At 39.7% G+C, this 10,317-nt stretch overlaps 1 non-coding gene across 1 annotated transcript; it reads left to right on the top strand.

Moving 5' to 3' along the window:
• The first annotated feature begins 5,600 nt into the window (after positions 1 to 5,600).
• On the top strand, positions 5,601 to 5,672 carry trnag-ucc. The gene has a single exon. It is a non-coding gene; the product is annotated as a tRNA-Gly (tRNA).
• Positions 5,673 to 10,317: the final 4,645 nt, after the last annotated feature.

Raw genomic sequence — 10,317 nt, 5'->3', positions numbered from 1 at the left:
ATTCATAGGATAAATAAACACTGCATGAAAAAGAAGGTTTGTAACTTTTTATTACTAAAAGTTTTTTGCTATAGAGACAGTAAACGTTCAGCGTTTTTCATCACATTTGGTTCACAACTTCTAGTATCCTGAGGAGTACACCCAGATTGCACCCCATCTCCTGCAGGAGTACCAAGAATACATTACAGTACAGTACACAATGAATGAGTTACATTTTGTAGACTCTACAACCTTCTGGGAGGTCAGGCCTGCTGCTACAATGACGCAAATGCCACACTGGAGAATACTTACAGTACTGTACTTCTAAATTATACCAACTGACAACCTCCCCCAACCCCCTCTTTTTGCACTCAGCACATGGAGTTTAGGTCTGCCAGCATAAACAAAATACTGTAAGATATACAGTGAAGTGATGCCGGACCCCATAGGGATGAACTCGCTAAACTGAAGGTTAAGTAATTACACTACTCATATGCAAATAGTGGAAAGCTGTGGCTGGGATGTATTATGTATGCTGTAATAGAGACTGCATCTCTCTGGCTTTTAGGTGGTGTTCACACTCACCCTGCGGTGTGTCCTGGTTGCAATACACTACAGTATTCAGAGCTATACAGGAACAAGTTCACCTTTCTTTAAATCTAGAATAGAATGCCAGATTTTGCTCAAAGGCAGCGGCTTCCTCTATGCTTATGGTTCCAGCAGTCAAGGTTTTGAAGTTGTTTTTTTGTGAAGAAACTAAAATATATACAGTATGTATTTTGGTTACACCCAGTGAGCAATTCTTTCAGCACTGCACAGTGAATGTGTGTTGACTTTTAGAAAACTTGGCTTACTGCAGAACTCCAAAATGAAAATATGTTTCTAATGGTTTTAGTTCAATAGTACATACATACATACTGTAGCGTGCACAGGAGAAGGCAGCATGGCTGGTAGGTGACGTAATCACACACACGAAGACATAAGCCCGATATACGCTCCTTGCAAAGGAGCTGGCTCTTTTGTACAGAGGTATTGGTGCTATGCTTTAGTGCGAGAGGTCCCGGGTTCGTGGCCGCCGTCCACCTGTGTGTGGATTGCCTCGCCCTTTGTGATGCGCCTGCCTGCGTTAACCAAGATCGCTACAGTATTAAGTACATACATACATACATACATAATATTACATGCTAAGTAAGGTATGTTGAAGCTGCACAAAGAATCCTATGTACTGTATATGGCCCATCTATGCTCAAATGTTTCCTATCCTAGAGGTAAGCACTGCGCATACTTTATGCAGCTTCTTTACCAAGATCCAAGATCATGCATAGAGAGGGAATCTGAAGAATTCTACATACCCATCAACTAAAAAATTTTCTCCTAAGCAACAGAGCTTGTCTGGATCCAATCTGCTAAAATAGAGGGGTGCTCTGGAGTGTTCAGACTGGAACAGCAAGGAACAATGCAAAGCATTTGTTCTACAATCTTGCAAGATCTTGTGAATCTCTGGCCATAACTACCATATTGATTCTTGGAGCAAGTCAAGAGAGCATTAGCATAACTGCTGTACTGCAGTGTCTCCTCCTCTGTCTGACACTTGTGAATCTTCATTATAATATGAGATGAGAATTCTGAACCTCTGTCTGACTATTTTTTTCATTTTCCTTCACAATTAAATTCATATTCCCTTTTGTGTACTTGCTATCCACTGGTGTATTGGAAAGTGAACACCCATAGCCTTTACAAATGAATGCGGTTGCTATTAATTTCAGTCGCTGTTGGTTCTACCTGTATGAGATAAAACAGACTTTTCTGTATTGAATGAAATGTACTAAAACTGATATTGGTAATCTTTCCTTAGGTATCCGTCTAACCAGTGTCAGCAAGAGAGCAGATAAAAAACAGAAAAACAGCTCAGCTACTGTATTGACTGCCTGCAGAAATTTTTTTCCCCAAAGCATTTCCCAGTGTGCGAGTAGTTACCACCTTTGGGGAGCGGTAATGGGTTGCCATGGCAGTTGTTTTTCATTTTCCTAAGTCAAGTCAGTGCAGCCTTGCTGCATCTGTTCTGAAGGATTCAGTCCGTCACGTCGGGAACAGACGTCGCAAAGAAATATTACTTTAATAACTGTAAACAGTTGGACTATAACCCATTGATTGTTATTTATTTATTTATTTATAATAAAAAAGGGGAGTTGACTTTAAGGAGTCGATGATTTCTTCCATAATCATTAGCAATCACAAAGTCAATTTGAAAACAACATCCGTATTGAAAAACACTGGTATCATTCTCTGTGTTCTCATCACTGCATTATTATTATTACTTTTTTCTATACACAAAACAGTTTATTTTTTCTATACACAAAACAGTTTCTGGTCAATCATTTAAACAATAAAAGGCACAGTTTGCACCTCCCCACCCAAAAGAAGGTGTTGTGCACTGTACAACATAACTCCCAACTGCCGACAACCGGCATAAGAATGGGAGCAGGCTATAGACCGCCAGATTCAGGACGGTGAGCACAATAATCTTTTATAAAATGACATTAGAAATGAGTGTAGCAAAGGAGAAACCATCCTAATGGGGGATTCCAACTTCCCCCATATAAAATGGGTAAATCTGGTGGGGAGCACGAAGGATGAAATTGAAATGGTGGAAATGACAAATGTCTGCTTCCTAACACAATTTGTCAAGGCACCAACTAGAGGGGAGGCATGCCTTGATTTAGTCTTTTCAAATAACGAAGACAGAATAACTAAAACAGAGGTCAGAGAACCACTGGCAAACTCAGACCACAACATGGTCTCATTTGAAGTGTTTTTTAAAACCCCAAAAGTAATGACTAAAGCTAAGGTTTATCAAATCTTTTCGTTGATACTTCCCTACTTTGTTCTGTTGGCTTCCTCTGCCTCATGTGGGACCAACTTTTTTTTGTGGGGCTCTTTGCCTCCGACACAGGACGTTTTTACATCATGATTCCGAGGCTTGTACTGTGTATGAAGGTATGAAACAGAGACTAACAGAAGTAGATTGGAGTAAAATAGAGAAAACACCCACAGAAGAAGGATGGTTGTTCTTCAAAAATGTAGTACTAGAGGCGCAAAACAATTACATCCCTAAAGTAGACAAATCTAAATGTAAAACTAAATTGCCAAAATGGTTTAATAGATCAATTAAAAAAAATATTCAGCGAAAAAAGGCACTTTACAGAGCATTAAAAAAGGACCAAAAAGAAAGTACGCAGAAAGAGTACACAGAACTGCAAACGCAAGTCAAAAAGGAAGTTAGAAAGGCCAAGAGAGAAATAGAAATGAACATTGCTAAGGGAGCTAAAACCAATTCCAAAATGTTTTTCCAATATTACAACAGCAAGAGAACATTCAAAGAGGAGATTAAATGTTTAAGAGATACAAATGGCAAAATCGTAGATGAAGAAAAAAAAATAGCAAATATGTTAAATGATTACTTTTCACAAGTTTTTACAAAGGAAGATACTGACAACATGCCCCACATGTCATCCAGTTCCTATCCAGTTTTAAATAACTTTAGCATAACTGAGGCAGAAGTGTTAAAGGGACTAGGAGCTCTTAAAATAAACAAATCCCCTGGGCCGGATGAGATCCTCCCAGTAGTACTCAAAGAAATGAAAGAAGTAATTTACAAACCGCTAACCAAGATCATGCAACAGTCTCTTGACACAGGGGTTGTACCGACAGACTGGAAAATTGCAAACGTAATACCGATCCACAAAAAGGGAAAAAAAACTGAACCAGGTAACTACAGACCAATAAGCCTGACTTCTATTATATGCAAACTTATGGAAACTATAATAAGATCCAAAATGGAAAAATTACCTATATGGTAACAGGGTCTCTGGGAGACAGTCAACATGGTTTTAGGAAAGGGAGATCGTGCCTAACTAACTTGCTTGATTTTTTTGAGGATGCAACATCGATAATGGATAATTGCAAAGCATATGACATGGTTTATTTAGATTTCCAGAAAGCTTTTGACAAAGTCCCGCACAAAAGATTAATTCTCAAACTGAACGCAGTTGGGATTCAAGGAAACACATGTACATGGATTAGGGAGTGGTTAACATGTAGAAAACAGAAAGTACTGATTAGAGGAAAAACCTCAGAATGGATGTGGTAACCAGCGGTGTACCACAGGGATCAGTATTAGGTCCTCTGCTATTCCTAATCTACATTAATGATTTAGATTCTGGTATAGTAAGCAAACTTGTTAAATTTGCAGATGACACAAAAGTAGGAGGAGTGGCAAACACTGTTGCAGCAGCAAAGGTCATTCAAAATGATCTAGACAAGATTCAGAACTGGGCAGACACATGGCAAATGACATTTAATAGAGAAAAGTGTAAGGTACTGCACGCAGGAAATAAAAATGTACATTATAAATATCATATGGGAGATACTGAAATTGGAGAAGGAATCTATGAAAAAGACCTAGGAGTTTTTGTTGACTCAGAAATGTCTTCATCTAGACAATGTGGGGAAGCTATAAAAAAGGCTAACAAGATGCTCGGATACATTGTGAAAAGTGTTGAATTTAAATCAAGGGAAGTAATGTTAAAACTGTACAATGCACTAGTAAGACCTCATCTTGAATATTGTGTGCAGTTCTGGTCACCTCGCTATAAAAAAGATATTGCTGCTCTAGAAAGAGTGCAAAGAAGAGCGACCAGAATTATTCCGGGCTTAAAAGCCATGTCATATGCAGACAGGCTAAAAGAATTGAATCTGTTCAGTCTTGAACAAAGAAGACTACGTGGCGACCTAATTCAAGCATTCAAAATTCTAAAAGGTATTGACAGTGTCGACCCAAGGGACTTTTTCAGCCTGAAAAAAGAAACAAGGACCAGGGGTCACAAATGGAGATTAGACAAAGGGGCATTCAGAACAGAAAATAGGAGGCACTTTTTTTTTTACACAGAGAATTGTGAGGGTCTGGAATCAACTCCCCAGTAATTTTGTTGGACACGGGGGTTTGGACCTGCTCTGTTCCAAACCTGGGCCGATTCAGCCCTCTAGCTACTCTTCATTGTTCTGCGGTTTGCAACACGGAGCGCCCAGCTGAGCGTGCAAGGACGAGCTTCTCGGTAGTTGGCCGTGATTGTATAGTGGTTAGTACTTTGCTTTGTGGCCGCAACAACCCCAGTTTGAAACCGGGTCACGGCAGGTGATATCTTCATACAGCAGAGAATCTCTTTTTATTTCTTCTTGTTTTTCCCCACACATCTTCATTTCATGCACCTTTATGAAAGAAACTAGAACACAGCGAATGCTTCATCGTGTGAGTACAGTCATGATGCATTCCAGTCTTACAAATGAGGAAAATATAACAAAACATTAGTTGGAAACGGTCAAGATTTATTTTTAAGAATTGCCTTAATTAAGCCGCATCCTTACGGTGTCCTCAAAATTGGAAAAGTGTAACACTAAACAATTAAATGAGGCTTGTCGTGCATTTGAATCCAGGACTGTAAAAGCGAACATTTAACAATTAAACATCCATCTGGATAGAACCTACTGTAGCCAAAGGGTTTAATTATTTCATTCACATGATTGAGCGCGTACCGGCAATTTATCGTGTTTCAGGAACTGAGGTGTTGGTGGTATAGTGGTGAGCATAGCTGCCTTCCAAGCAGTTGACCCGGGTTCGATTCCTGGCCAACGCAATTGGTTTTTGAATGCGTCCGTTTTTTCTTTTAAGATTGGAATAAAGCGTAATACATTCCACAAATACTTTGACTTACACCCGCAATTTGTTTCTTTGTTCAAACTGGTGAATACTTTTAAAAGCATCACTTTTAGTGTTTCACTGTGAGTTAATGATCTGTGAAGTGTTAATAGTCAGTACATTAAGTCTCATTAAACGAAGGTGTTCATTTGGGATCATGCATTGATAATGCGCTGTCGGGAAAACTGCGAATATGGATGGTAAGCGTGAGTTGTATGATTAATCACATTCTAAGGGGTGATATCGTCCTATTGTTAGTCCTGCCACAGAAAAAAAAAAAAAAAAAAAAAACTGGCGTTGAAATTGCATGCGCTGCAAAATCAAACATTTAAAATTAAACCACCATCTGATAGAACATCATACTGTGAGTCGGATTGTTTTAGACTACACACGAGTGCACGAAAAAACCAAACACGTGTTACCAAAATAATCATTGCTGTACGATGTACAGCAACTCAAAGTGCGACAATTTTCGGTAAACAGAGAATCCTGCCCTAAATGTGTATTTTAAAGTACAGTCTGCTAATTTGTAATATTCCCCAGACTGAAAATCTACAGTGCGCCCTCCATTGCATGTCTTTAGAGAAGCACAAAGGGAGGTTTTTCTTTGAGCAATGGAAGTTTATTTATTTGAGAATAAATATATATATAACATAGGTTTCGATTCAAAGTATTTTTCAGTGTCTTCATGGAAGTTTAGTTATTTGAGAATAAATATAAATAACATAGGTTTCGATTCAAAGTATTTTTCAGTGTCTTCAGCAAGTAATCTATTACATAAACAATAATGCAATCTGTGTTAAGAAATATATTTTCATTCGATTTACATGCAAATTAAATGGTAAACTGAGTGCTAACAAGGCTTTTCAATGAATGGATACACATCTTACAGCAATTATCACATTACAGTTAGTTTCCTTTATGGAATGTCTCCTATTTGAAATCAATGTTCTCACTTTGTTAACACTAGGAATATTTTCAGTAATCCTCTATAAAAGAGTAGTAATCAGTGTTAGTGTGTGTTTGGGCTGGCAGGTTTAGTTCTTAAAAAGACAATGTCAAAGGGTGTGACTCATGACATTGTAATTATCTGAGATGTTGCATGTAGACAATAATGTAGGAGCACCGCCACAGTTTCGTCTAGGTTCCATAGTGTAGTGGTTATCACGTCTGCTTTACACGCAGAAAGCCTTCTGTTCAACCCCCAGTGGGATGTTATATTAATCCGTGGTCAAGACAAAATCTCCCTAGGGTTGGCTGATCATTAGATTGACGATCTAAGGTCCCTGGTCCCATCGCATATGCAGGAGAGTTTATTCACAAATAAATAAATACATGTTTTTCGTGTTTATTTTTGTTGGTACATTAACCCAATACACTATTGCATTCTGCCACGTCATTAGATGAGCAAATCCCCTTTGTGCCGTTGCGCATTCAGCAGAGAAGCACTGAGAGAATCCATCTTCGGTGTCACTCAGTACTACCAGTTTTCACCCGTTGGTGGTATACTGGTGAGCATAGCTGCTTTCCATGTTATTGACCTGAGACGATTCATGACCACTGCGATTGTTTTTATGCCCACGTTTCAAATTATGAACATTATAAAAGCAAATCAACATTGTTTTCTTTTATTTACTTTTAAAGCAGAGAATCAAACACACTTCTGACAACTTCATAGGCCTGCAAATCAGAGCTGATCCGTTTTCTTTTCTCACAAATATATCATGCAAAGTATAAAACCTTTCTGCTCAGTTTGATCACAAGTAGTTTTCTCAGCAGTTACGATTGCCAATTCCAATACTCTGTCTCTTTTTAAATGCATGTTCACGGGGCGGAGCTATGGGCCCTGATAGTGTTTATTGACAGAGTTAGTAAACATATACACATGGAGAGAGGGGTTCCGCCTCTTCAAGGCCCAACATTTACTTGATCGATAGACACGATAAACAGGAGGGGGGCCACTGTCTTTGAGGTGACCCGACATACGAGAGGGGCACCGTCTCTGAGGTTACCCGACATACGAAGAGGCTTGCGAACCGGAAAGAAAACATAAAGTTAGTATTTGTTAAAACATATAGTGTGTGGTGTTCCGCCTCTTCAAAGCCCAACATAATAGAAGGGGTTTTCCGTCGCTGAGGAGACCCGACAAACAGGAGAGGGGTCACCGTCTTTGAGGAGACCCGACAAACACGAGGGATGCCACCGCTTGGGGACCCTCACATAAAGAAGAATCCCAAAAGAAACACATGCAGATGGAAGGGTTTGGCCGGGGGTCCCCTCTGACTCATGGAGAACCCTCCTCTATGAGGTAAATGAAGCGGAGCTTAACAAAGGGTTGGAGAAAGTGGAATCACTAACCCCCCAAAAGATGGACCCCCAGGTCCCCGCTGACGCAACATGAAGAAGAAAAAAGAGAGAACCACCAATGCATAAGAAAGAAGAAAAGAGAAAACATTTAGACGAAAGAAAACAAACACTTAACGTGACAAAGGGGTTAGTATACTGTACCCTAATGACTATGTGAAGACCCTCTGCACAGTGGAAAGAAAAAAAAAAAAACCCTTTCTTTTAATTTTATTTCTTAGGGGGAAATCTTTGGTGGCTCAGGCAGAAAGGTCGTCCCCACTCCGGACATACTAGCAATGGACTGATGTGCGGAGGATATTTCAGATGATGAAGAACGAATAGAAGTTTCGACTACTGATGAAGTCCAGCGCCCCATATTTTTAATTAAATGCTGGATAATGTTGGCTTTTGCAGCTGAAGTAGCTGCCCCTATTCTAAATGAATGAGGAGTGTAGAATTGCGAAGGAAGACCTGCTCTGGACACCACGGTGGAAAGGTGTGTTGAAAACCAATGCCTTGATACAATGGACCGGCTTGAATTGATAAACAAAGGGTCGGAGGATGAAATGGCCTTGCGTTCTGCAGTGTACTTCAACATGGAAGTGAAGGGACACAGAGGAGAGTTGATCTTAGAAAGCTGAATACATTGTCCTTGCCGCAGTTGATCTCTTTTTGAAATGCGAAGAAATAAGATGAAATGAGAATCTGGGATGAGCTTGAGGTCACTGCAGCAGATACCGAGGGCAGAAAAGCTGGCAATAGAAGGAACTGTATATTCAGAACATCTCAAAAACCCCAAAAATGCAGATAGACATGTGACTTCCATAGTTAAATCATCAAATGGAGAAAAACAGCCATGGCGCACAGTTGAAATCAAGTTACTGAGAAAGTCTATAGAAATAGGCAGGCGAGCAGAAGAAGGAGCCGGAGAGCACTTGGAAATTCCTCGTAAAAGGAGACGAACCGCTGGAATTGATAAACGAGTTGGGGAATTGATGGACATCAAGCGAAATTGATGCTGAATTCCTGACAAATATAGTCTGATTGTAGCTGGTGCCAGATGTAGAGAGTCCTTTGCATGCACTGTGAACGCCATGATCCAGTCCTGGTTGAATGGAGTAGGATTAATCCTGCTTTGTAAGCAAAAAGTTAAATAACATGCCCAACCTGTAGAGTATGAGGATCTGGTAGATGGGGCAAGTGCTGATGCCATGTAATCTTGAGCTGAATTAAGAAGTTTATTAATAGTTGGATTTAGTTGAAAATCAGCTGATTGAACTGTGGCGTTGCTGCTGGATATTGCAAAGCTGTGGGCAGCAAACTGTGGAATTTGTAAATTTGTAAACGAGAAAGAGCCTCAGCTGCATTATTAAAAATGCCCGGTAGGTGGCGAGCTTGTATTAGGAAATTATTAGAGACTGAAATCCATACTAGCCGCCGTAGCAATTGCATGATAAGAGGGGAAGAGGAACGTCCTTTATTTATAATATGCACTGTAGTTGAATTATCACAGTAAAATAGTATTGATTTCTTAGACCAGAGATGACCCCATAGCTGGGCAGCTGCTACCATTGGGTATATCTCTAGCAGAGCTGTGGATTTTAGATGAGGAGATATGGTTTCGATTTCCTCAGGCCATGTACTGCAAAACCATTGATTGTTAAACAGACCTCTGAATCCCAGAGATGAGGCATCAGTAAATAAAGCCATATCGTGTGGAGCTGAAATGAAATCATCATAAAACACAGAGAGACCGTTCCAGTGCTGAATAAGTGCAGACCACATTTTAATGTCTTTCCTAGCTTCTGAGGAGATATTTATATAGGAGTCCAGATTTTTTTTTTTCTGTTGATGCCAGCGCTAGCAGTCGAGATATAAACGTCCTCCTCTGTGGAATGATACGTATTGCAAAGTTAAAATAACCCAGCAATGAAAGCAGTGCCCATTTTTTAATTGTTTTACTGATCTGAAAATCCTCAATGAGCAAACGAATATGGTTAAGTTTAGACTCAGGCAGGCTAGCTTCAAACTTTTCTGTATCTAGAATGATTCCAAGGAATTCCAAAGAATGAAGAGGACCGATTGATTTCTCTTCTGAAAGCGGAACACCAACTTCAGAAAATAAGCTTTTAAGATTGGAAATCGCTTCTGCTGGTGCATCTGAAGAGGAGAAATTACTAAAAAATCGTCCAGCAAGTGGAGCAAGAATGGGACATGATAGACATTAAGAAGAATTC

The sequence above is a fragment of the Polyodon spathula genome, chromosome 47, assembly GCF_017654505.1.
Source record: "Polyodon spathula isolate WHYD16114869_AA chromosome 47, ASM1765450v1, whole genome shotgun sequence".
NCBI classification, from domain to species: Eukaryota; Metazoa; Chordata; class Actinopteri; order Acipenseriformes; family Polyodontidae; genus Polyodon; species Polyodon spathula.
This window is presented reverse-complemented; position numbering and strand designations above follow the sequence as displayed.